At 43.3% G+C, this 25,483-nt stretch overlaps 1 protein-coding gene across 1 annotated transcript in view; it reads left to right on the top strand.

The window, feature by feature from the left end:
• The window catches only part of LOC311496748 (thrombospondin type-1 domain-containing protein 7A-like), a 443,055-nt gene that overhangs the window by 234,988 nt on the left and 182,584 nt on the right, over positions 1-25,483 (top strand). The gene's annotated exons all lie outside the window — the stretch shown is intronic.

Genomic DNA, 25,483 nt, shown 5'->3' with positions numbered 1-25,483 from the left:
ACAGTTTTTCCCTCACAATCGACAATTCCTTAATCTCCCCCTCCCCCCAAGTTAAGAGTCTGGGTGTCATCCTCGACAGCTCACTGTCATTTCAATCTCACATCAATAACGTTACCCGGTCTGCATATTTCCACCTACGCAATATAAATCGGCTCCGCCCCTCTCTCAGCCCCCATACCACTTCCATCCTTATCCACAGCCTTGTCACCTCCCGCCTCGACTACTGCAACTCTCTCCTTTTCGGCCTCCCCCACAAATCCCTCCATAAGCTCCAAATGGTCCAGAACTCAGCCGCTCGCATCATCACCAAAACCCCCTCATTTCACCACATTACCCCTGTGCTTCAGCATCTCCACTGGCTCCCAGTCAAATCCCGCATCAACTTCAAGATCCTTCTCCACACCTTCAAGGCCATCCATAACCTCGCCCCCCCTTATCTCTCGGATCTCCTCCATATTGTCACCCCCTCCCGCTCCCTCAGATCCTCCTCCTCTATCCACCTCTCTGTCCCCTCGGCTCGCCTCAGTACCATGGGGAGCAGAGCCTTCAGCTGCTCTGCTCCCCAACTCTGGAACTCACTCCCACCGGACATCAGAAACATTGACTCCTTCCCTCTCTTTAAATCCAGACTCAAAACCCACCTGTTCCAGATAGCCTATCCACCTTGATTGCACTGTTCCATTTGTTTATTCTGTCTTGTTTTGTGTCTTTATGTTTTGTACAGTGACCTTGCGAGTCTTGAAAGGCGCTTATAAATAAAATGTATTATTATTATTATTATTATTAAACTTTTTTGGATATACCATGACCTGGATGACTGAGAACCTTCACAGACATGATACCAAGAGCAAATGAAAATAGTTGATGTAAGCGCTGTAACATAAACATTGGTGTGAATTAGCGAAGGTTCACAGAGTGTAGTAGTGACGTAAATCAAAACAGTCTAACGTCAATAGCGCAACACGAAAGAGGCTAGTGGTACGCTGACAAAACAACGGTCTTCCGTTAGTAAAGCAAGGGTTCGATTCCCGTTAATTACTTTTTATGTATTTTTTGTTATATGTATATAATTTATTTGTAATCAGATTTAAACCACATATCCATGTAGTGTAGTTGAACAGGAATGTGCATGGCAAATCAAGTCCCATACAAGCATGAACCAGTAAGACACGTCTCGATTGCACTACTTTTTATTGTCCACTAGATGTCCTAATAGAGCACTGTGTCACTGAAGCTTCGAGTAATGAACCTTTTTTTGAATCACGTGTCAAGGCTTCAACAAAGCCTCGAGTGGCCATCACTAGAGAACAGGCCTGGAGTAGCTGCTCTTTGTTAGCAGACTACTTGGCAGCCAGCTGCAGCTGAGCAGCTAGGGGTCTCCACGAGGTCACACACCACTGTCAGCCAGTGAACTGCTGGGTCAGTTTTCACACCTGGAGGATTATGGGACTTGAGGTTTCCAGTGCTTCCCTTTGTTTCCAAGACAATGACAAACATGTGGTTAACTTGGTTATGCATGGTGAGCTTCCATAGCTCACCACCAGGTTCAGGTCCCAACAACAGCAAGTAACAATTTAAAGATTGCAAACTACAGAGGAGAACAAATTGAAAAGGTTTTGTGAAATGTTTATGGACATTATATGCCGATCATGTATAGCATTAAAACCACTGACAGGAGAAGTAAATAACACTGACAGCACAAATTCTCAAACTGATCAAGTATCTGTGGGATGCATTGGAACAAACCTGATCCAAGGATCCCTCCCTTCCACCCATAGGACCCCACTAACAATCTTGCCAGACACCACAGGGCACACTCAGAAGGCCCCTGTCCGTTCTCTGATGAGTCACAACTGTTGTGGAGGCACAAGGGAGACCTACACAATATTGGAAGGTGGTCATAATGTTATGCCTGATCATGTGCGTGTATTTCAGTGCATTTAATGCATTTCAGTAATCAAAGACTGGCTTGATTGCACAGATGTGTAGGGTTTGTTACGCTTTTTAAATGTCTCGTTAGGGCACCACCTCCTTTTATCGTGGGAAGAACATGATTTAAGTCAATTTATCAGTCTTGATTAAATCATTTTTATATCTGAAGGAATGAATCCTTTTCCACAATTTATACCATTCAACAACTTCTTAAGTGTGAATAAATATTTATTTTCTGAAGTGACAAGTGAATAAATGAGGTACTAATAGAATATATACATATGTGTGTGTAATCAAATAGAATAGGATATGATAAGACCTGAAATAACTAATTTGCGGAGCGATGGTAAGAGATGGAGATGTTTTATGGCTTAAACTAACGGGAATGGATTTGATACCTAATCTAATCAAGCTTCTCTAAAAGATGTTAATAGAGAGTTTCAAAGTAGTGACACCAACTCTTTATCTTAAGCGGGTAACCGTACGAACGATTGAGCCTCTCTGGGACCGGTAGACGGGTACTTGTTGCTTGGTCTGCAACTCCAACACCCAGCTTCGCTTGGGAGCATTGGTGGTAGGTGGTAGGTGTTCAGCAGAAGGCAGTAGATTGCAACTTTACGATGTCTTTGTATAAGATGGAAGCTGGATCGGTCACGGCTCTCAGCGTCGTTGCTATTGCGACAGCCTCTTGGTTTCTTGACCCGTGGAAAAGATTGGGTCTTGCTCAGATATCCCAGCTGACTAGGCTGACTAGCTTATTAACGAGGTTGGCTGTCTTAATTAGTACTTTGGCGCGTAGAATAGAAAATGAATAAACTTTACTACAAAAATTGCGCGTCGGGAAAAAGGTCAGACGAGAAAAGAAGAAGTTAAAATAAAAGCAAAAAGTAAAGTTAAAAGAAAGTTGAAAGTAAAAGAAGCTAAAAGAAAAAGTAAAGAAGTAAAGGAAAAGTTAAAAGTGCGGAGGAGAGCGTGTCCCTCTGGTTTTATGTGTTAATTATTCAGAGCGTGTTTTGGATTGGGTTTCCAAATTCTTCGCACGGAAAGAGAAGGGAACGCCTACAGTTTCTTTGTCTCAAGATATCTCATATCCTGATCTCCTTAACCTAGTTCATATTAACTAATTTAATCATTCCATCACTCATCATGGCTCGTTAGCAATGTTTTTCCTATAAGATAAGACAAGATAAGACATGTTTATTAATTCCACGTATGGGAAATTTGGCAAAATATATATACAGAAAACAATGACGACTTTGACAGGGAAAAGAGTTACCAAGAAAACACAATACAAATTTGAAAAATATATACAAAAAATAACAATACTCTAAAACTAGAAATATAAAGACATTCTGTATATACAGTGTGGTGGTGGAATAAACTTTACAAATAAATAATTGCTTAAACTTTGAAAAAACTATGAGATGGTGAGGCAGTGGTTTCGTGCAAAAAGGCAGTGCAAAAAAGCAGATTTATTTGTGCAAAATGACAGTTATTATTGACTCAGGCTGGTGTTGTACAGCCTGATGGCAGCTGGAATGAAGGACCTGCAGTAGGGTTCCTTCTTGCAGCATGGATGCAGCAGTCTGCTGCTGAAGGAGCTGCTTAGGTCCACTACTGTCTGACGCAGTGGGTGAGAGGGGTTGTCCATGATTGATGTCAGCTTGGCTAACATCCTCCTCTCACCCACCTCCTCGATGGAGTCCAAAGAGCAGTCCAGGACAGAGCCGGCCTGTCTGACCAGCTTGTTCAGTCTCTTCCTGTCCCTCTCTGAACTCCCACTGCTCCAGCAGACCACTGCATACAGGATGGCAGAAGCCACCACAGAGTCATAAAAAGTCCTGAGCAGTGTCCTGCACACTCCAAAGGACCTCAGTCGTCTAAGCAGGTGGAGACGACTTTGGCCCTTCTTGTACAGGGCGTTTGTGTTGTGTGTCCAGTCCAGTTTATTGTTGAGGTGAACACCCAGGTACTTGTATTCCTCCACGACCTCAGTGTCCAAGCCCTGGATGTTCACCGGTGCAGTCAGATGTGGTTTCCTGCTGAAGTCAATCACCACCTCGTTTGTCTTGCTGGCGATGATGTGCAGGTGGTTCAGAGCACACCAGTCCACAAAGCTGGCGATGACCTCCAGGTACTCCAGATCGTTTCCCTGAGATACACGCCCGACAAAGGCTGTATCGTCAGAGAGGAGGTGGTTTATGGGTGCCGTTTGGTCTGGGCTGTGGAGGGTGGGGGAGGAGGCAGGAACACAGCAACATTCAACATTACAACATGACAAGATGATGTATCTGAATAACAAAATCTAAATAGATCCAAAGCATCAGTAAATTAATAACATCAGGTTCTTCAGGATTTTTTGCTAATGAAGAAAAGTATGGGGTTTCTAAAATAACAATTTCAATAGTTATAGCTACTACTTGTATATACACACTTTAATTTTAACAAAGGTTTAAAAAGAAAGAATCTTTTTTAAGGATAGCTGCTTGATGGCACTGTTGATCCATCCTACTTGTGACCGATTATGTGAATTTGGGCTAGGTTTATCGTACAAGGATCAAAATTGTCTCACTGTGATCCTATGCACTCCCCGAGGAACAATATATGACTTGCCAGGTTATTATAATTTTGATATACATAGTATCAAGCTTTGGCTTTTACAGGGAAGAACACATCAGAGTTTTGCTCTGGGGGAAGAAAGTTATTTTACGACTTGTTATCTGTTTTCACTCACCTGGTCACTCTGGGAGAGGGGGAGGAAGAAAGTGTCCGGCATGTTTGCATGTGTATGTCTCTGAAAAGGAAGAATTAATGAACAGACTTAACATATTGAATATAACATTAAGGCTTCTAAATTCTGTCTCTTTGAAGTAGGAGTTGTAACTCCTGTTCCACAGAAGTGTAAATCTGTCTTTTTGGCTCAGTTGACGTCCTCAGCATTCAGAGAGGCCCCTTAAGGAGCCCTTAGCATGGAGTCTGTCCAGCATCTGGACTTGGTACCTTCATGGCTAAGGTGTAAAAGTTGGTCCGTTAGAAGGGTTCTTTCACAGGGCAATCTCTTAAATTTACTTTCCAGAGAGGGGGAGAGATAGAGATGACAACAGGATCCCCTACAGATGTAATATCCAGCTGAACAAGAAGCAAGTAACCTCCAAATGACAAGTTCCTGAATAACTGCAGACAGCAGACATGTGGACTCGAGTCACATGACTTGGACTCGAGTCAGACTCGAGTCATGATTTTAATGACTTCAGACTCGACTTGATAAAATTCGCCATAACTTGCGACTCGACTTGGACTTGAATGCTATTCACTCGAGACTTGAATCGGACTTGGCCTCTTTGACTTGTAATGACTTGACATGTCTGGAGTCAAAAACTACATTTCCTGATCGTGGACCAAGACACCCCAGAGACGAACGGGCAGAGCCTGCTGGCCGATACAGAGACATGCAGCCGAGCGTCCGGTCTGCATGACAAACAAAATACCGTAAATCCTCTAATAGAGGCCCGGGCCTTTATTTGACTCAAGCGCATCGCGGCCCCGGCCTTTATTGGAAGGAGGCCAGAATTAGAGGCAGGCCTCTATTTCTATTTGAGCAAAACGAACTACCAGTAGAATGAATAAAAACAAGATTTTGTGTCTATTTGAACCTATAAAATACCAGGTTCATTTATTGAAAACGTACAGTTACCATAACATGGTATGCTTACAGAACATTAACAACAAATACCGGTAATTCAGGCTAAATTCCAGTGTAGAAATATGGTAACAAAAACGTAGCAAACATACCGGTAGTGCATTGTAAACACTTAACCATACACGGTGATAATTACCGGTAGGTTATCGTAACAGAAAGCAACAGACACCTTACCACTCCAAAGTTTAACCATTCCTGTCTCGTTTGGTTTGAAGCAAAAAAAAAAATAAAAAAATAAAATAATCCTACAATTCAATTTAATCCTCGTCCTCCTCAGTTTCCTCCTCCTCTTCATCTCTCCCTGTAATCTCCTCATCACTTGCGCCAGCCTCTACAACAAGTTCATTATTGTATCCCGTGGCGATTCCTCCGCTCGCCATGACTACGCTGTGTGTGGACTGAACGTGCGCACAATTTATTTTTATTTTTTTTTATAAATCAATCCGCGGATCACGTGTGTTCCGAACCGAAGACATTGATCCGATCACGGATCAATGATCGTTTTTCAGTAACGGGTAAAAAATACACGTAGGCTACACAGTCAACATAGTAAATTATCTAAATGTACAATGTACAAACAATTTAGACCTTAATTGTTTTAGGGCTTTATGGTTTTATTTATTTTCATTGATAACCAGTGCCTTTGGTTGCAGCTTATTTTTACTATTTCTCTCTCTCTCTCTCTCTCTCAAGTCTGCTGTTTTTGTTATGCAGATTAAACATTGTTTTATTGAAATATTAAGTTTCATTGTGATTTAAGGAAAATGTTGACCTACTATAACTGGCATCCACTGAAGCATCCAGTAGATGCCAGTTACATGCATCCACACAGTTCATGCCTCACTAGTCAAGGCGCTTTACCAACTTTAGGATGACAGTGGGGCCTTCCGTGCTAATACATTTCCAACCCACCATTCACACACAATACTTTGAAGGTCTTTGGGCGCATGTGTATATACAGATAATTAAAATATATGCATATTTTAATTTGTGTTTATAATAAAAATAAAATACTGTAGATTAGGTTGATATGTTGAAATGATGATAGTTAGTCTAATGATGGCATTATTAAGTGAAGAGTACATGATGACTTGTTCAGGACTCGAAGAAGCTTGGGACTTGGACTTGGACTCGACTTGGCTTTGGTGTTACTTGGCCTTGGACTCGACTTGCCCTTCTCTGTCTTTACTTGGGACTCGACTTGGACTTGACTGCTAAGACTTGGGACTTACTTGGGACTTGCCAAACAATGACGGTCCCACCTCTGGCAGACAGCCATAAAAAGATCTAATTTATGTGTTGTTATGTTCAGTATAATCAAGTCTAAGTTGAGCCTTAGGGCTATTGGTACTCAAAGCGCTTTACAGTCACAGACACATCTACCAATTTGCTTACACAAGCACATGCACACCAGTGCCACACACTTTGAGCAACTGGGGGTTCAGCATCTTGCTCATGTGGCACATTCCGGGGATCGAACCGCTAACCCTCTGGTTCATGGACAACCCGCTCTACCTACTGAGCACCGCTAACCCTCTTGTTCGTGGACAACCCGCTCTACCTACTGAGCCACAGCCGCCCCACAGCTGTCATTAGGCATATGAGCAGTAAAATGTCCCACTTCATTGGGTGAAATTGGGCATTTAACAGTGAAGGGGGCTTTTTACAGTAAAAACTGCGAGATTGTGGCAGATTGAAGTTGGCTTCTAAATGCAACACGAGTGATCTCCTACCTGGACTCGGCCCATAAGAATCCCAGAGGAGGCAAGCCACGTAACAAGTTTATATCACCTGAATTACAAGTGAACTGCAGGCTAAGATGCTGCAGCATTTGCACTGAATGAAAATCCAAGTGACAGCGTCACTGATTTATAATAACTTGACTGTGAAAAGGTCAAAAGTACTGACCTGTATATCTGTCTGTATATCTTCTAAAGCTTGGTTCAGACTGCAGGATTTATTCCACAACAATCAGTGGAGAAATGCAGCCCAGACAGTGCTTGGCACCAACCTTGATCAACTGGTCCTGTTTTAGAAAACTCTGCTCTAAACAGGGGAGTTTGATTGAGATATAACTTGCCATCAATTTACAACATATCAACTCCCCACCAGTCATTTATAACTGAAGACTTGGATGGGTGGTGAAATATAGTGAAGAACTTAGATATCCTTGTTGCACATAAAAACACTCTCATATATAAACATAAAAAAATGTCAATTCTGAATTTTTTTATTTATTTATTTTTTCTTTATGCAACCACTTTCTTCCGACCCGGCGTGGCCCCAAGACATCCTGCGCCAGGGAGCCGACACAAACAAAGGAGGACACGGGAGCCCCAGGTCACGCAGACGGCCTCGGGGGAAAAGAGCTGGCGTAAGAGAAAGGCTGAGGCGAAGAGCACACCACACGCCACTGCCTAGTATTTTACTAGCCAAAGTCCAGTCACTGGAGAACAAGCTGGACAAACTCAGGGCCAGGATACAGTACCAGAGGGACACACGGGACTGGAACATCATCTGCCTCACCGAGACATGGCTGACTCCTCTTGTACCGTACTTCGCCATTCAACTTGAGTACCTTACAGTTCACCGCATGGACAGAACAAGTGAGTCGGGGAAATCAAAGGGAGGTGGAGTATGCCTTATGGTTAATAGGAACGTTGTCCCTCTCAAACGCTCATGCTCGCCTAACCTGGAGCTCCCAACCATTAAATGCCGCCCCTACTACCTGCCCCGCGAGTTTACTTCGGTCATCATCAGCGCCGTCTATATCCCACCCCAGGCGGCCACAGACGCTGCATTGTCTGAGCTACATGAGGCGATATCCACCCTTCAGGCTAGCCATCGTGAAGCGGCCCTCATTGTAGCCAGGGACTTTAACAGTGCTAACTTGGAAAAGGTGATACCGGAGTTTACTCAACACATCAACTGCCCCACCAGAGGAGTAAGGTCTCTAGACCACTGCTACTCCCCATTCAAAGAAGGCTACAAAGCGAACCCCCCCCCCCCCGGGAAATTGGATCACGCCGCTGTCTTTCTCATGCCTAAATATAAACTTAGGCTGAAGCAGGAACCCCCTGCAGTGAGAGAAGTGACGCGGTGGACAGATCAATCGGAGGCCGCGCTGCAGGGGGCGCTGGATTCAGCCGACTGGGACATGTTTCACAGGTGGAGATATCGAGGAGTTTACGGAAGCGGTTGTGGGATTTATCGGAAAAGTTGTGGATGATACCACGCCAAGGAGAACCATCAGGACTTTTCCCAACCAGAAGCCGTGGTTGGATCGATCTGTCCGCGACGCTCTGCGTTCCCGCACCGCTGCCTACAACTCCGGACTCGCCTCTGGGAACATGGAGGAATACAAGTCGGCCTCTTACAATGTTCACAGAGCGGTGAAAGAGGCTAAACACAGCTACGGCCAAAGACTGGAGAAACTGATGGAACAGTCTGATTCCAGGGGACTGTGGCAGGGACTACGCACCATCACGGACTTCAAAGCAAATGCTTTGAGAGACTGATCAAGACATTCATCACCTCCACACTGCCCACCACCCTGGATCCACTACAGTTCGCATACCGGCCGGACAGATCTACAGACGACGCCATAACCTTCCTCCTCCACAAGACCTTCTCCTATGTGGACACTGGTAAGGGAAACTATGTGAGAGTGCTGTTTGTTGACTACAGCTCAGTATTTAATACCATAGTCCCCTCCAGACTGACCTCTCAGCTGCATGACCTGGGCCTGGACTCCTCCATGTGCAGGTGGATCTACGGCTTCCTGACCGGCAGACCACAGGTGATGCAAGTGGGTCACCACACTTCAGCCACCCTGACTCTCAACACTGGATCCCCCCAGGGCTGTGTGCTCAGCCCTCTGCTGTACTCACACGACTGCGAGGCCACTTCAGACTCCAACATCATCATCAAGTTTGCTGACGACACCGCTGTTGTAGGACTAATCTCCCACGACGACGAGACAGCCTACAGGAGGGAGGTGTCCCACCTGGAGAACTGGTGCCGGGAGAACCACCTCCTGCTGAACGTCAGCAAAACAAAGGAACTGATAGTGGACTTCAGCAGGAAACAGCAGAGGGACTTCCATCCACTCATTATCTGTGGCTCTGAGGTGGAAAGAGTGGACACTTTCAGATACCTAGGAGTGACCATCTCACAGGACCTGTCATGGACTCACCATCTGAACACCATCGTGAAGAAGGCCAGACAGCGTCTCTACCTCCTCAGACGCCTCAGAGACTTTAAGCTCCCTCTCAAGGTGCTCAGAAACTTTTACACCTGCACCATCGAGAGCATCTTGTGTGGGAGCATCACCACCTGGATGGGAAACTGTACCAGGCAGGACTTCCTGGCCCTCAAGAGGGTGGTCCGTTCAGCGGAGTGGACCATCAGAACCCCCCTCTCCAACCTGCAGGACATTTACACCAAATGTTGCAGGTTAAGGGCCACAAAGATCCTGAAACAGCCCAGTCACCCCGGACACTCTCTCTTCTCTCTACTGCCATCAGGTCGGCGTTTCCGATGCCTGAGGACAAAGACTGAGAGGCTGAAGAAGAGTTTCTATCCACATGCTATCCGCCTGCTCATCTTTGAGCCTTAACCGGACTTAAATACCACTGACCACTGACTGCACTTTCCCACACGGAAAGAACCTATATGAGGATATATGCGCATATATGAAACCTATATGCAGTTTATCTGTGCATACATGCTGCATATATACGTTATATATGCACATATATGATAATATATATGCTGCATATATATAGCATATATGCGTAAATATGCCATATATATGCCACATTTAGGCTGCATATAGGCCAAATTCAGGAGCATATATGTGCATATACAGGGCATAGGTCTCCTATATTGCTTCTTTATATCCACATATAAGCCCTATATGTACATACAAGATATGTCTCCTATATAGCTCATATACCCAGTGGCAGGTGTCATACCTATTGTATAGCTCATATCTCACTTTTGCAACTGTTATACATGATGCCTAGCTCATATTTTTTATTCTCAAGGTAATAACTGCATATTTGTCCAAAGTCCCTTACAAGAAAAAAAAAAGTATATATGTAAGGTATTGGATTCATAGCTATTGCTTTTTTTTTATAGCTTCTTTTTTCGTTATTTATACTGGCAAGCATTTCACTACTCTGCTGCTCCCAAGGAAGTTTCTGAACTGTTCCCCCGGAAGCGGAAGTTACCGCCCCCGCTACAGTAGCGGCTTAGCAGAAGCGCAATGTTGCCAACTTGGCGACTTTCTCGCTAAATCCAGCGACTTTAAATCCTCTTGGCGACATTTTTTTGTCAAAAGCGACTAGCGACAAATCTAGCGACTTTTTCTGGTGTTATTGGAGACTTTTCTGGTTCTTGGAGACTCTGATGTGAAAGCACATATCGGTTTTCAGTTACTGTCCTCAACAAGCAGCGGGTGCTGCCGTGAGCCCCTCTCCCGTCCCAAAGCACTCACAGGTGGTCAGTCTCACATTAGCCCCGCACAGCAGCAGTCAGAGCAGAGAGGAGACCCACGCCACTCCGCGTCCAGACTGCAAATGAGTGGCGCATGCGCAAAGCTGCCGCTAATCGCGCCCTGGTTTACATAGCGGGATGTAAATGTAAATGTTTCTTCACTGTCACACTAAAATAAATAATAAAATAATAATCCATTTAGATTGTTAATTTTGTCAAGTTAAAACCGTTTATACAAAAAAATTAAAAAATGTTCTAGTTATGGCAAAAAAGCTTGGGGCAGATTGGCACGTCCATTAATGCCAAGTTCACCAAGCTTAGAAGAGCAAAGAAAGAATCATTTTTTGTTTTTTCTATTCAGTTTTTGATTTTTAATTTATTATTTTTGTTCGGGTTCTTGTTTTATTTGATAATGTGAATAAATTATGTAAAGTTCTACATTTTGGGTTTTTATTTGTTTGTGTAGGCCATGTAGCTATGGATTTTCATAATTTTACGAATATATAGGTGAACATATAGGTGCATATATATGTTTATATAGGTTCTTTCCGGGTGGGTTATTCATGTAGCTGCTAAATACTGTAAATGTATGTACATATACAACTACCCCCCCCCCCCCCCCCCCCCAAGTTTACACTTGAGTCTTACAGTCTATATTTTATTCTATATTTCTATTTCTATTATATTTTTTTACTACTGGCTGCAGGTACACGAATACATTTCACTGTGCATTGTACTATGTATAACTGTGCATGTGACAAAACCTATCTATCAAACTGGAATGCAGAGACTTTAAAATGGGTGTAACGTGCGCCCCTTTTCTGGTCCTCGTCAGCACACGGCAGCTGAGTTTTGTAATAATTGTAATGTGTATTTTTGTTGGGAAGACCAGAACATAGGGCATTGCAGTAGTCAATCCTACAAGTAAAAAAGCATGCACCAGTGTCTCTGTGTTGGCTTGAGAGAGAAATGGTTGTACTCTGGCATTGTTTTTAAGATGATAAGATGCAGCTGAGTTATGTTTTGTGTGGCTCAAAAACTAAGATCTGAAGTGAAGATAACACAGAGGTTTTTCATTATCAGGAGACATGGCAATATAAAGCTGTGTAACATCTGCATAACTGTGGAAATTTATGCCATGCCTCCTGATAAGGTTACCAAGTGATAACATGTAAAGATTAAAAAGTGTTGAACCTAAAATAGAACCCTGAAGGACACCACAATCCATTTTATAGCTTCTTGATGAACATTCTTCCAAGGTTACATAAAACTGTTAGAGGTAGGACTTTAACGCATTAATTACAGTTAATTAATTTCAAAAATTAACGCATTTAATTGCATTTTACATTCCAAACAATGTGGCACTTGTACACTGATGCACACGTCAGAGCTCGACTAACGGCTACCAGAATGGAAGAATCGCATGAAAGCACGTTGGAAGGACTGGTGAGAGGCAAATTGTATTTAAAAACATTTTTACCATTTAAAGTCAACACTGTTTTGAAAAAGTACTTAAAGTACTTAAAATAGCACTTTAACTTTAGGCCTGTTCAGTTTTGGCCAGGGATATTTTATTTCTTTTTCTGCTGTTTTGAATTGAAATGCAATTAAATGCATTTTTCCAGACATTAAAAGAGCTTGAGTTCACAATATTTATGTCTGTAGATTCTACATGTACGCTTTAGTCGGATATATGTATCTATGACAGATGTACACTATATTACCAAAAGTATTCGCTCACCCATTCAAATGATCAGAATCAGGTGTTCTAATCACTTGGCCTGGCCCCAGGTGTATAAATTCAAGCACTCAGGCATGCAGACTGTGAAACAAGACATTTGTGAAAGAATGGGCCGCTCTCAGGAGCTCAGTGAATTCCAGCGTGGAACTGTCATAGGATGCCACTTGTGCAACAAATCCAGTCGTGAAATTTCCTCGCTCCTAAATATTCCACAGTCAACTGTCAGCTCTATTATAACAAAATGGAAGCGTTTGGGAAAAACAGCAACTCAGCCACGAAGTGGTAGGCCACGTAAAGTGACGGAGAGGGGTCAGCGGATGCTGAAGCGCATAGTGCAAAGAGGTCGCCGACTTTCTGCACAGTCAATTGCTACAGAGCTACAAACTTCATGTGACCTTCAGATTAGCCCAAGTACAGTACGCAGAGAGCTTCATGGAATGGGTTTCCATGGCCGAGCAGCTGCAGCCAAGCCACACATCACCAAGTGCAATGCAAGGCGTCGGATGCAATGGTGTAAAGCACGCCGCCACTGGCCTCTAGAGCAGTGGAGACGCGTTCTCTGGAGTGATGAATCACGCTTTTCCATCTGGCAATCTGATGGACGAGTCTGGGTTTGGAGGTTGCCAGGAGAACGGTACATTTCAGATTGCATTGTGCCAACTGTGAAATTTGGTGGAGGAGGAATTATGGTATGGGGTTGTTTTTCAGGAGCTGGGCTTGGCCCCTTAGTTCCAGTGAAAGGAACATTGAATGCTTCAGGATACCAAAACATTTTGGACAATTCCATGCTCCCAACCTTGTGGGAACAGTTTGGAGCGGGCCCCTTCCTCTTCCAACATGACTGTGCACCAGTGCACAAAGCAAGGTCCATAAAGACGTGGATGACAGAGTCTGGTGTGGATGAACTTGACTGGCCTGCACAGAGTCCTGACCTGAACCTGATAGAACACCTTTGGGATGAATTAGAGCGGAGACTGAGAGCCAGGCCTTCTCGACCAACATCAGTGTGTGACCTCACCAATGCGCTTTTGGAAGAATGGTCAAAAATTCCTATAAACACTCTCCTCAACCTTGTGGACAGTCTTCCCAGAAGAGTTGAAGCTGTAATAGCTGCAAAAGGTGGACCGACATCATATTGAATTCTATGAGTTAGGAATGGGATGGCACTTCAGTTCATAGAATGAGTAAAGGCAGGTGAGCGAATACTTTTGGTAATATAGTGTATGTTTATCTCGTTTCTCCTGCTATTCTCTTCTCTCTCTTTTCTGTCTGTACCCGGCTGGCCTTAGGCAGATGCATATGAGCTGGGTTCTGCTCAAATTTTTCCTTGCTACCGTCGCCTTCAGGCTTTGCTCTGGGGGGTTCAGGCCGGGTTTTGTAAAGCGTCTCGAGATGATTTGTATTGTTATTGACACTATATAAATAAAATTGAATTGAACTGAATTGTGTCTATTATTTGATTCAGTCGTCCACTAAAATCCATTTAAATTGATTTTTAAACATGTTGCTTTTGGGGGCAAATATTGTTATGCGCTTAAAATGTGATTAATCAAGATTCATTAATTACAAAGCCTCTAATTAATTTGATAATTTTTTTTTAATCGAGTCGCACCCCTAAAAATGGGGTCCCACCCCTAAGATAAGATTTACACAATTAAAAACAGTACCAGATATCCCAATCAGATTGTAAAGTGTATCTAAAAGAGTTGAGTCATTCACTGTATCAAAGGCAGCAGTAAGATCAAGTAGGACTAATACAGATATCCATATTAGACCTGAGGTAATTTAAAACCTTGACCAATGCCATCTCAGTGCTGTGGTTTGCCCGAAATCCCGATTGATATTGTTCACACATACTGTGGCTATATATAAAATCATGTAACTCATTAAAAATCAAGCTTCTATGAAATTTGGCTTAAGGCCGATTGGATACTGATCTGTAGTTATTAGGAAGTGTGGGATCTAAATTGCTCTTCTTCAGAAGGGGTTTAACCATAGCAGTCTTAAAATTGGTGGGGAAAACAACCGTCTGACAAGAATATTTTACACACCAGAGAAGAGCCTCACAACTGCTGACACTCTCTCACGCACCACTAGGAGACAGTGTCACACCACAAGACAATGCCCTGATGGAAGACATGAATATCTATGTCGATTCGATAGTGGACAATAGGGTTGCCAACTCCCTGAAAAAAAAATAAGGGACACCTCATGGCAGGTCCGGCCGACCCGATTGCCTTCACCCTTCCTGGCGCGGTGAATCTTTTTAGCCCCTTTTTTTGTGAGTCAAACAATTTTTTTAACTATTTGACTCAAACCTGAATTGAATTAGATGCATATTTTTGAGTGACATGAACACATGGAAGACTAATTCCAGCAATTCCCTTTAATACAAAATAACAAAATTCACTGAATAAAATAAGTATCTCTTTTAAACAGGAACCTGTCCTGCTTAACTTAAAATAAATTAATAATAAAACAATAGATATAAAGCAGAACATTCATCCAGTAATAGTGCTAATTTTTAGTGCAATAACGAAAGTGCAAACATTGCACATTGCACTTGCTACTTTCCCATATTAAAAATAAAAAGTTCTTTACATACCATATCTGCCTCTGGCGTTGCCTGGTGGACTACAAATTGGTCTAGGGTTCCCCTAGTTTTGTTGTCCCTTATGCTTCGCATGTGCCCACCACTGGAAGCATGTTGCTTTAGATCAGTCAGTCCACCATGGGCTATGGAAAAAGTGCGCTGGCACACTGTGCAGTGCGCTTTATAGAAGTTATCGCGCACTTTTTCCACCCAGGTGTTATCTTTTTCCCAGTCCTCTCTGTATTTCTGCATTCTTTTCTGCTTTTTTCTTGGAGTACAAATCGCATTGTTGCTTGAGCTTGGTGTACTGCCCCTTAAATCAGTGTCGCATACCTGCCAACTTTTAAAAAAACCTTGGAGTGAGATTTTGTCGTGGGTGACCAAAATTATGCCGTGCACGCAGTCACACAAATTGGTGGCTCAGATATAAGATAACTGGAATTAATTTGATGTTGTACCCATGTTGTACGCTACATTCTGGTGGTTTGTGGGGAGGTCCAAAGCTGTTGACAGGGGCAGCCCACTGATGGACAATATTGGTTACATTCTGTGAAGCAGACATAGCTGAAGGTCCACCCCAGGAGATTTTGAATTAAGTAGATGTGGTTTCCAGCATTCTAGTGGATTTTTGGGCGGTCTGCTAAAGATGTGCAATACCTGAACTTATTCTGATTCATGTTCGGCATCATGACTTGTAGGTCTTAGTCTGTAGACTTGAGCTGAACATTCAACCAGAAAACTATCGGTGTGCCTAAATGACAATAAAGCCTTATTCATAGATCAGTGTTTAAGATTTGACCTAGGTAGGTTGATTGATATTTTGATTAAAATGGTATTAAACTAATTCTTAACTAAAACCTAACCTATGTTGTGAACAATTATATTCTTAAGAGCACTTAATGATTTATGTTCAGCCAAAAACGACACAAGACTAGTTAGGGAGGGACATTATTCTTCATTCAAAGTCTCCCACCACATGGTCCATCATTGACAAATAAAGTGCAACAAATAAAGTGCTTAAACAGTACAACTTATTCAAGCAATAAAACAGATGAATGCATTAAAAAAATAGTTAAAATGAGGCATAATCAGTATCAGATGCAGATCAGAAGCTGGGTAGCTGGGTGCCTATGATCTGTGTGCATGGTTATACTGGCCTAGTCTCAGCTCAGATTCTCTTCTTTATCAGACTTCTCAAAGTAGTTTCTGGTTTCTCCTGCTGTCTTGTTGGTCTCTGTATCTCTTCTTCTGTCTACTTCGGGGTGCAGGCATAGATAGTAAAGGGGTGCACTGCAGGTGTAGCGCAGCGCAAAGGTTCAGGGGCGCTCATCAGCGCCATCTACCGTCGTGGAGTTTGAAAAGGAACGGAAGAGTCTCGGACCAAGATCGGATTTTTTTTTTCTTCCGTGGGAAATTGGATGTGTGGCGTGAGTGCGTGTGAAAACAGTCAAAACCGTGTGTCACACGGCGAAAGCGTGAGAGTTGGCAGCTCTGGTGTCGGCGTCTGTGTCACTGTCACCCATGCTACTTTGTTGTCTTCCGCTATCTTCTCCGCGAGCGACAGTACCTCAACCAATGGGAGGAGCGTATTCTGTATCGTCATACTCGTGTGTGAATGTGCTGTCAGCTCATTGGTCACAGAGAAGGACAGGGCCTGGGAACAAGTTTACCGTAAATTTTCATATAAAGCGTCCTGTTATTAATTTTCCATTGGCATTTTACTGACTATTTTTTGACTCTCACAGTAATACGGGACAAAGTGCGTCCCTTTTCAGCTCAATACGGGACGGGTGCTTTTATTTCTAAATACGGGACGATTCCGTTTTTCAAGGGACGGTTGGCAACCCTAGGACAACCTCCATGCAAGTAACACATACCTGACAGAGCTCCGTGAACATTTGTGTACTGACAGTTTCTGCAGCCAAGTCATGGAGTGCTGTGTGAAGGGTTGGCCAGATAGGAACCAGCTACAGGGCCCGTTCAAACACTACTGGCACGAGAGAGCACATCTGAGTGTGCACAGTGGACTGCTTTTGCACGGCCTAAGGTTGGTGATACCTGCTAGCATGAGAAAATATGTTCTTGAAAAGATACATGAGGGACATCAAGGAGATGTCAGATAGTGTGGTGGCCTGGGCTCAGCGGCCAGATAAGTGAGAACGTGCTTAAGAAGTTGTAGACTTGACCTGTGATTCCAGTTGTTTGAAGAAAACTGAAATGTTCTGAGTACTTCTACATTTCTTTTCAAACTTAAAGTAAGGGGGATGTGGTGTAAACTAATGGTTATGTATATATTACATGACATCACATAATGTCCGGGTGGTGGAAGAACCATACCATTTGTGCTCGAAGCTCTGCAGTGTAGAACCAGTAAGTGGAGGATGGAGGAGCATGTTCATCCAACATGATTAACTTGTTCGAGAGGCAGAGGTCCTGAGCTGGAGGAGGACACGGGGGTGATGTTCTTCCCGGTTTACAGCCATGTTTCCCACAGTGAACCACCGCCCATGGCGCCAACTGGGCCGGTGTGGAACACAGAGGAGAGTTGGATCTGGCCCCCGTCTGAGCCCTCTGGTTCTCTGGGCAGGATGGGTCCAAGGCACAGTGGCATCTAGTTCTCCGCCAGTGGCCTTGCCAGCGGCCTTGCCAGCAGTCGCCTCGGTGGTGGGACACTGGGCTAGCATGGTGTCGATGTGTCGCTCCTCCTCTCTCAGCTGGTGAAGGAGAATGACTCTTTCCTCCAGTTCAGTGACTTTCTGGTTAAGCCAAAGACAACTCTCACAGGAGGGAGATGGAGAGGTGAGTGGTGCTATAAATCAGGCGTACTCTCTCCCTGTCTGTGCTGACTGGTTCTGCTAGCCACTGGGCTAAAAACAAACAGTTGGTGCTAGCAGCAGCCGACTCCTCAATGTCCGGTTAAAACGTCTTTGTCATTAGATGATCAATCTTTGTGGCACCGTCAATATCCATTTAAAAATGATAAAATGCCAAAAACGGGTTCAAACAAGGGTTAAAATTGAGTTAAAAGCGCTAAAATCGGATCAGTCTTCTCAGTCTGGACTCCCAGGTACCTCCAGGCCCTGGATAGCGATGGGCTCCGCTGGTGTCCTCTTCCTCCTGAAGTCAATGACCTGCTCCTTGATCCATATTCATGAGTAGTTGGTTTGCCTGGAACCACACAAGTCTCCAATCACTGTCCTATACACATCCTGTCCTTCTCTAATACACCCAACCACCGCAGAGTCATCTGATCAGAGAACTTCTGAAGGTGGCAGGACCAAGAGCTGTACTGGAAATCTAACGTGTAAAGAGTGAGAAATGGAGACGGGACAGTGCCCTGTGGTGCCCCCACATTACTGACAACAGTATCGGACAGGGAGCCACCCAGCCGCACAAACTGTGGCCTGTCAGACCAGTAATCAGCAATCCAGGAGACAGCGGAGGAGCCAAAAAACTCAAACAATTCAAGTGGCCATTACTACTACCTTGATACTTTTATATTCTATTATTATATTGATATTCTATTAGTATATTCTAGCTGCTCCATGACTGAAACCGTGACCTACTTGCTTTACACGGACATACTGTGTCCCTCCATTCTATGTTAACTGAAAAACCAGAAGGATTACATTCAACCACGATCAGAGGTAGATGACAGATTCATTTCTACAAACACATAAAATTTACATCAAAGAACTACTGGAAGAAGGTACTTGGATGAATGCTGAAATATCTTCAAGAAACTCTCCAAGTCCAGTCTCCTTTGTTTCAATTTGTTTTTGGATATTAAAACTGGCATTTAAAATCTAACCTGTTTTTGCTGAAAAACCACATGTTGACTTTGTCTCCCCAGATATTATCCTTTTAACACGTTTGCTTGTGTTTTTTTCTCACCACAAGTATTCTGACGTTACAGCAATTTTTGTCTCTCAGCCTCCATTTTGCTTCTCTGTGAGATCACTGAAGGTGTTCCATTAAATTCTCTGTGGTCTGGCACAATGATCTAAGTTATATGTATGTTTGAGAAGAGAGTGAATAACATCTGTCTGTGATGTAACCTGATTTCAAAATAGGAATTTTAAGACTCCACCATATCCAGTACAACATTTACCCTGCATTGTAAGCTGAGGATTTCATTTCACTGGACTTATTTATTTATTTATTTTAAATGATTAGTAACATGTGTAATGCTTGTGTATGTGTGTTTTTTCCTTCATATCAAATTATTATTATTTTTTTTTTTTTTTTTTTTTAATTACTTTATTTATAGATTTTCAAATAGTAAACAACAGGGACATAAACATAAGTGTAAAAGTACAGAAATAACTCCCAGCCCACCCACCCTAAGAAAAAAAAAGAAAAGAAAAACTAAAATCAAATAGTGTAAGATTAATATTAATAGCAGTAGTAATAATAGACAAAACAAACAAACAAAACACACCTGCTCTTAAAAAATACAAGGTGAAAATGAAAACAGTGCCAGCCACAAAATAAATGTTTCTAGGACATTGTTGACAGATAAAACAGGAAAGGTTGCCACATTTGGTCAAAGGATGATGAGGTTAAGGAGACACTATGTCGTATCCTCTCCAGGTGCAATAAGCTAGTTACTTCAGCCAGCCAGGTCTTAAAAGAAGGTACGTCCTCACTTTTCCAGAGGGATAAAATGTTCCTTTTTGCGATGACCATGCAGTATTGTATTGTCTTTTGTTGGTGATGGGTTAGAAATGAGAGTTGTTGAGACCCGCCCAGTATTGCAGTACATGGGTCTGGAGAGATGTCACAATTGTGTATTGTAGTTAGGCATTTAAAGATATCTGTCCAAAATGAGTGTAGTTTGGGGCAAGACCAAAAAAGGTGCCCTAGGGTGCCTTCGGACAATTTGCATTTTGAGCAGATCGGAGAGACAGAGGGGTAGAGAGAATGCAGTTTGGTACAGGAGTAATGGAGTCTGTGAAGTACTTTGAATTGTATAAGTTGGTGTCTAGAGTTTATAGAGCAGCCATGGATAGCAGTGAGGCAGTTTTCCCAGTCATCATCATTGATTACAACACCAAGATCTACCTCCCAGGCTTCCTTTAAATGTTGCGTAGAAGCAGAGTTGTGGGCTGCAAAAAAATTAACAAAGCAAGAGACTAATTTTCTAGAGCCGGGGGCCCGCTTCATAATGGTGTAAAGGTCAGAGGGGGTATGAAAAGATTCAAAGTTTGGTATGTTAGTACGGATGTAATTTCTAATCTGGAGAAAGCGGAAGAGATGTGAAGGAGGAAGTGTGTACTTTTCCTGTAGCTGTGCGAAGCTGGCAAGAGTGTTGTCAATATACAGGTCTGCAATGGTGACAAGACCTTTAGTTTTCCAGAGCAAAAAGGTATTGTCGGTAAGTGAAGGGGGGAAGTTATGATTATAGCAGATTGGCGCGTACACTGAGGTGTCTGGAAGGTTAAAATTCTTCTTTATTTGCCGCCAAATTTTCAAAGAACTGGAAACCATGAAGTTGTTACCTATGACAGATTTAGGGGAGATGGTTGGTGTGAGGAGAAGGGCAGGAAGCGAAGTTTTGGGGAGATCCTGTTCGATCGCAAGCCATGCAGGGGTAGAATCTGTGACTGTATATGGGTACGCACCTTGCCAGTACATCAGCGCTCTAGTGTTCGCGGCCCAGTAATAATGTTGGAAATTAGGCAGACTGAGGCCTCCTGCGGATTTAGGCTTGGTCAGATGTTTTTTGGCGATGCGGTGTGTTTTGAAACCCCATACAAAGGCAAGAATGATGGAGTCCAACAGTTTAAAAAATGACATGGGTATAAATATGGGTAAACTTTGGAAGAGGTAAAGAAACCTGGGGAGTGCCATCATTTTTATCGCATTCACACGTCCTATCATAGACAATGGTAACAGTCTCCAGTTTTCAATGTTAGATTTAAGTTTTTCTATCATGCTCAAAAAGTTCAGTTTGAAAATCAGTTTGGGATTTTTGGGGACAGCCACTCCTAGATAATTAATTTTGTCTGTGACGACGCGGAAGGGCAAATTATTAATAAAGTTTGGGTCCAGTACTCCTTTTAGAGGCATAAATTCACTCTTATCCCAATTTATAGTGTAACCAGATAGTTCACCAAATTTATTTATAAGATTTAATACGTGAGGTAGGGATTCTTCGGGGCGGGAAAGAAACAAGACCACGTCATCTGCGTAAAGCGAGATACGATGATCAACTTTACCTAAAATCAATGGAGCAATGGAGGGATGATTTCTTACAGCGATAGCGAAAGGCTCCATTGCAATAGCAAAAAGCAGCGGGCTCAGAGGGCAGCCCTGACGACAGGAGCGCTGTAAAGGAAAAGTGGGCGATTTGTTATAGTTGGTGATGACTGAAGCAGATGGACAAGCGTATAGCATTTCAACCCAGGAAGCAAAGTTGTCGCCCATCTCAAATTCCTTTATTACTGCTAGGATGTACTTCCATTCAACTTGGTCGAAAGCTTTCCTTGCATCAAGGGCTAGAATGGAAATTTTGGAATCTTTGTCGTATCTGGAATACATTACATTCATCAGACGCCTGACATTGAAAAAGGAGAATCTTCCTGGAATAAATCCAGTTTGGTCATGATGGATTATGCTTGTTATGCATTTATTAAGTCTATTGGCAAGTATTTTGGTAAACACCTTGAGGTCACATCCGAGGAGGGCAATGGGACGATATGAGGCTGGGTCAGTCTTGTCTTTGTCTTTTTTCAATAACAGAGAGATGTTGGCTGAATATAGAGAGTCGGGGAGTCTACCGGTAGTAATAGAGTGGTTGAACATCCTTAGCATTAAAGGGGTGATTTTGTCCAGATATGCTTTGTAAAACTCAATGTTGAACCCGTCCGGGCCAGCAGCCTTCCCGTTGGGGAAAGAACGTATTGCTCCCGCCACTTCCTCCGGTGTTATATTTGCATTTAACTCCACTTGGTCAGAGGGGTTCAATTTAGGAAGATGAAGGGCTTGGAGGAATTCAGAAATTAGTGTCGGATCCGCAGTAGTCTTTGATGTATAAAGGTCTTCGTAGAATTTGCGAAAACATTCATTAATTTCTTTAGGGTCAGTGGAGATGGCGCCTGATTTGGTTCTAATTTTATGAATCGCTCTGCTAGCCCGGATGTTCCTGAGCTGACGGGCTAAAAGTTTGTCTGGCTTGTCAGCCAGTTCAAAGTGTTTTTGTCTCACTTTTAATAGCATTGTGCTCACCTGATTGGAAAGAATAGTGTTATATTTAAATTTAAGTTGCATTATTTCATTCAGCTTAGAGGGTGAGAGAGACGCTCTGTAGTCTTTTTCAAGGGTAGACAGCCGTGCTGTGATTTCTAACAGTTCCTTTTGTCTGTCTTTTTTCACTTTGGTCTCATAGGCTATGATGTGGCCACGCATTACAGCTTTAAAAGCTTCCCAAAGGGTAGAGTCAGAGACATCTTGGGTGTCATTGTGGGACAGGTAGTCTGTGATCCAGTTGGCTGCTTGCTGGCGAAAGTGTGAGTCGTTGAGTAATAATGGGTTGAAACGCCAATCGAATATAGGTTTTGCACTGCCAAAGTCTATACTGAGTTCAACTGGGCTGTGATCGGAAATTAGGATATTGTGGTATTTGGTAGAAATTATATCAGTAGTCAATTTGGCATCTGTTAGAAAATAGTCAATTCGTGAGTACGATTTGTGCACATGAGAAAAGAAAGAAAAGTCTCTGTCGGTAGGATGATGTAACCTCCAGATATCGACAAGATTCATAGATCCAATTAGATTGTTTAGAGTGATGGTGGAATTAGAAGCAACAGTTGAGCGAGTGGAAAGCTTATCAGTGAAACAGTCTAATACCGCATTAAAATCTCCCCCAGCGATGAGGTGGGTAGTGGAAAGGTCTGGGATGAGGTTGAAAACTTTCCTGAAAAAAGCCGGATCATCAAAGTTGGGTGCATATATATTTAAAAAAGTCACATGACGTGACAGAATGTGGCCTGTTACAATTAGATAGCGACCATTTGGGTCGGAGATGGTTGAAATATGCTGAAATGGGATGTTCCGACGAAATAAAATTGCCACACCTCTAGCCTTAGAAGAAAATGTAGACTGATAAATTTGTGATATCCAATTGCATTTTAGCCTCCATTGCTCCATATGCTTTATATGCGTTTCTTGCAGAAAGATAATATCACCATGTAGAGACTTCAAATGGGAGAATACCTTGCCTCTCTTTAAATTGGTCCTCAAACCTCTGACATTCCAGCTTAACAATGTTAACCTGCCGCCTGTTGGCGAAATAAGGGAACAACTAGCAGCCATGAAAAAACATAATCAAAATACTGTGGTGTGCTGGCAGTGATAAAAACGCTGGCAATGAGTACAAGAGCAGGTGAAAGAAATAAGGGGGAAGAAAAAACAAACAAACAAACAAACAAAAAAAACCCAGTAGAAATATACATTAAACCCTCCCCCCATCTACTTCCCCAAACGAAGCAGAACATCAATACCCTCATAAACATTGGGAAGCAGCTTAACACTACAAGGAAATGTCTATATAGACTAACTTTGTAGGTCCGTGAAGCAAACATGTCGTAACGTTACCCCAACGGAGGCCTCGCTGACTAACCCGATCCACCCTCCTATAACAGTGACATTTGCTTATACGGGTAAAGTCGAGCAGAGATCAACACAAAGGTGTGGAAAAATAGGACAGCAAGCGGACGTATACTATCAACAAAGGGTCAACGAGGAGATGCGACTCGCAGCAGGTCAGGCTCATCAGGGAGCCGTGGTTGCAGGTGTAACAAACCTGTCTATGAATGCTTCGGCGTCAGGAGGGTTTTGAAATATTTTCCGTTCAGCGCCGAAGGTGAAGATCAGGCGCGCCGGGAAGAGGAGACCATGTCTGATTCCCGCTTCTCGCAATTTCTTCTTTACTCCATCGTAAGCTCGGCGTTGCTCCGATATCTCCAGAGGGAAGTCAGGATATATGCTGATCCGGGCTCCGTCGAAAGACAGGGGAGACTGCAGGCGTGCAAGTTTGAGGATTTTCTCCTTCTCAGAGAAGTGGTGGATTTTGGCGATCATGGTGCGGGGTCGTACCGATGAGAGTTGTGCGCCTATCCGGTGCGCGCGATCCACCCTGAGGCCGCTGGGGAAACTGTCGGACCCGAGGAGCCGCGGCAGAAACTCGGCCGTAAACTGCGTCGGATTCCCTTTCTCCACATTTTCGGGTAAGCCGGTGATTTTAATGTTTGAGCGTCTTGAGCGGCTCTCGAGGTCAATCAGCTTACGTTTCGTGGCTTTGTTGGCATCCATCAGCTCCTGGCAGCGCTGTTCCAAGGCTGAGATGCGAGCCTCATGATCGGTAGCCGACCCTTCTAGGTCGGCGATACGCGTTGCATGGTCAGCCAGGGAGGTCTGGAGGAGGTGTAACTTTGAGTCAAGGGTGTTGAATCTGGTGGTCATGTCGTCCTTCACCTCTCCGATAGCCGCCAGGATGCTGGCTAGCGTGGGTTGTTGATTTGGGGCCGCGTTGGTCGTGGTGGTAGCACCTGTTGTTAGCTCAGTGCGGATGTTAGCTTCGTCGCCTTCTTCAGCGGTGAAAGTAGCTTCGCTGTCCTTTTTGGTGGGTACTTTTGGGTTAATAGTTTTCCCCCTATGATGAGATCTGCTGGAGTTGCTCATGGTTAAACTAATGTGATGCAAATGTTGATTTTAAATATAATTTTAGCGAGGGTGTTCAGGAGCCTCTCAAGGAAGCGTCTGATCCATGCGGTGCTCACTAGCGCCCCCATCTTCATATCAAATTATTATGTACAATTATGAAATTGTAGTTTGATTGTGAAGTTTAGTTGCTTAAACTTGTAAATGGATTCTTAGCAATATTCCTTTTGCTTCAGTCTACCTCAGTGACCGTTACTGAATAGATGTTGTTGTACTTGTCTTGTGTGCATGGATGAAAAATCACAGCCCAAAGATGGAGAAATATCCAACAAAACACTACCCTGTTGACTGTGCC

This window comes from Chelon labrosus (assembly GCF_963514085.1).
Source record: "Chelon labrosus genome assembly, chromosome: 12".
NCBI classification, from domain to species: Eukaryota; Metazoa; Chordata; class Actinopteri; order Mugiliformes; family Mugilidae; genus Chelon; species Chelon labrosus.
Note: the sequence above shows the minus strand (reverse complement) of the source record. Positions and strands in the feature narration are given on the sequence as shown.